Consider the following 2,585-nt stretch of genomic DNA (forward strand, 5'->3'; position numbering starts at 1 on the left):
GAGGCACTGTGTCAACAAAGGGAAGCGACAGGCTGCAAGCCATTTCTCTGAGCTAACGTGTCCAACTGCGTGCCACGGGGATGGTTTTATATCTCTCCACAGATCGGTGTGTTTTTATGACAACCGTCTCCATAGCAACCAGGTGTGCAGACACTAAATGGATCTCAAGGATATTAAACCCCGGCCCGGTGCCGGAAGCCCACCCATTTCTCTCCGGGGGCCGCTGGGTGGGCTCAGGGGGCGTGTGGGCGGCTTCCGCGAGGCCCAGCAGGCCGTGGGGACCGAGCAACAAGGAAAGGGACCCTTCTTTGTCATTTTTACTCGTGACCCAGAAGAAGAAACAGCAGGTAAATGAAATTCACGTGGCACGAAATGGGGAAGTGTTACAAACACCAGAGTGACCGGACATCTGATGGCCATGGCCGCGGAAGAAATAATCGAGTGAGAATTGTCCTGGCAAAGTCCTGAGCTGGCACATCTGGAGACCAAGATTTCCAAAACGAGAAGGCGTAAGAGACTCACGGCGCAGGAATTGAGGAAATCGGGGTGGGGGGGGGTGAGGGAGAGCGGCAACAATGAAGCTTAAAACAGGTAGAGCACACAGAAGCCCAGAGGGGAGGGCTCCAGGCTCGGGTTGGGCTGAAGCTGAGATCCCAGTCAGGGTGATGAGCTCCCCCCTACCATTGCTGGGGTGAGTCCTGAGAGCTGACCCAGGGAGGAATCGCAGGGGGGTGCCCGGGACGCAGGAGGGGACGAGGGCATCTCCTTAACACCTTGTGTCGCTGGAGTCACGTTGGGTTCTGCCCAAAGGTGAGCCTGGCCGGTGCTGAGCCCTTCCCTCAACGGCCGCGCTGTACCTGGGCTTTCTTTTGTTTTGAAGGGCTGCCCACGTGCACAAGGAAGGCAGGGTAATGATGTTCCAGGCAGAACCGGAAGGAAGGCACAGCTGATGAAATGGAACAAAGAGATATGCGGTTGGAACCCCGGGAAGAAGTTTCCCTAGTGACATCTAAATAGGCTGCAAACGGCCTTTTGCAGGGAACTCCCAGTCATAATCTAAACCAGGACTGGACCAAGCAGGGTGGACTGCTGGTGGGGGGCGGGGAGCAGGGGGAGTGCACGGTTGTGAGGGGGGATGGCCACCTCACGTCCTGTCTCTCTCTCTCTCTCTCTCTCTCTCTGCAACTGTTCTATCAGCCCATGATTCATGCGGTTGACTTCTGAATGTGTGGTTTCTCTGTCGCACCAGGACACTCGGGTCCCCCAGAGCTAGGTGTGGCCATCTGAGACAGCTGCCCTCTCCCGAAAGAAAACTCGGGGTTAAATCTGCAACCGTCAGTGCATCTGGCAACAAAATAGAAGGAAACCACACTCTCCATGAATGAAGGAAGAAGGTAGTTGTTTTGTGTTTTGTTTTTTTTCCTCCCTTTTCTTTTTTTTCAAACATGAGTAAGATCCTCAATATGTTTGAGATTATTTAGCAAGTTCTCTGAAAGGGGCCTCGGGTCACTAGCCAGCGGATCGCGGATGGAGAAACCACATTCTTCCGAACGTCCCTCCCTCCCCGACCCCAAAGACAGCAGGGTGGGCATCCTGAGGGTCTCTGTTTAGTTAACCATTAACAATTCATAAAAGTCCAGACCTCTGCACGATAAGTCCAGTCCTTGGAATGTTATTAGAAATAGGAAAAAAAAAAAAAAAAGCAAACGAGTTAATGCAAAACATGAACCAACCCACTATCCCCATTTGCTCTGAGGCCAGCCAGCAAATTTGTGGGAGTGATTTTAACCCTTGGGGCCCTGCAGGCCCGGGACTCTGGTTGGCTGAAGGCTCAGCCCCCCAAAGGCTGGGGCGGCTCGGATCCGAAAGGCACCTTCACTCGGTATTCACGGGAACGCCAAGCAGCTCTTTCTGCCTCCGAACCAATTGCTTCTTGAAATTCACACAGCCCCATCTTCTTTCCCCTTCTTGGACCGCTCTCAGCTTCTCTGGGCCCTTGCAGGGATAAAAAGGGAGGAAGGTCACATCATCGAATCCCAGCCAAGTTAAATGCGTTTAATGGCATGACTGTGTGTCTGAAGTAAATGGATAAGAATCTCATCTCTAAACGCTTGGATCCAAAATTATGCAGCTTGGGCTCGAATTCTTTTCTGGTGCTGGTCGCCAGCTTCTGTGGGGTTTCTGAAAAGCATACGTCCAGTCCCTTGTTTTCAATCTGCCTGGGGTGGGAGGGTAGGGGTGGAAGGACGTGGGGGCAGAAACCACACAGAATACAATGTGAACGGCAAATCAAGGCCGGCCGACAGCCTATTCAGATCTGCTCGCACAAGAGCAGTGTTCGAGAGAGGAAGAGAGGGTTTCTCGGCTGTGCGGATAGTCAAAGGTGTTGGGCTGGGTTGCAGTGGGGGGCACCTGTCAAGAGGGAAGATGGTTGAGTTGGAACTCAAGTGGAGAGAAGAAAGGCTATTAGAGGGAAGCAGATGGGCAGTCCTTGATAAACCTGCTGGGGGACCCAAAGTCTCTCTTTGCGCTGCCCCTGGACCAACACTCAGTGCCCACTTCCTGGACAATTGGTGATAAGAACA

The 2,585-nt window shown here is 53.0% G+C and overlaps 1 long non-coding RNA gene across 1 annotated transcript; it reads left to right on the plus strand.

Annotated features, from left to right (window-relative positions):
- The first annotated feature begins 245 nt into the window (after positions 1–245).
- On the plus strand, positions 246–2,204 carry LOC115527306. The gene is made up of 3 exons (XR_003972884.1): positions 246–509; positions 881–974; positions 1,250–2,204. It is a non-coding gene; the product is annotated as an uncharacterized LOC115527306 (long non-coding RNA).
- Positions 2,205–2,585: the final 381 nt, after the last annotated feature.

This window comes from Lynx canadensis, chromosome D2 (genome assembly GCF_007474595.2).
Source record: "Lynx canadensis isolate LIC74 chromosome D2, mLynCan4.pri.v2, whole genome shotgun sequence".
Taxonomy (NCBI): domain Eukaryota; kingdom Metazoa; phylum Chordata; class Mammalia; order Carnivora; family Felidae; genus Lynx; species Lynx canadensis.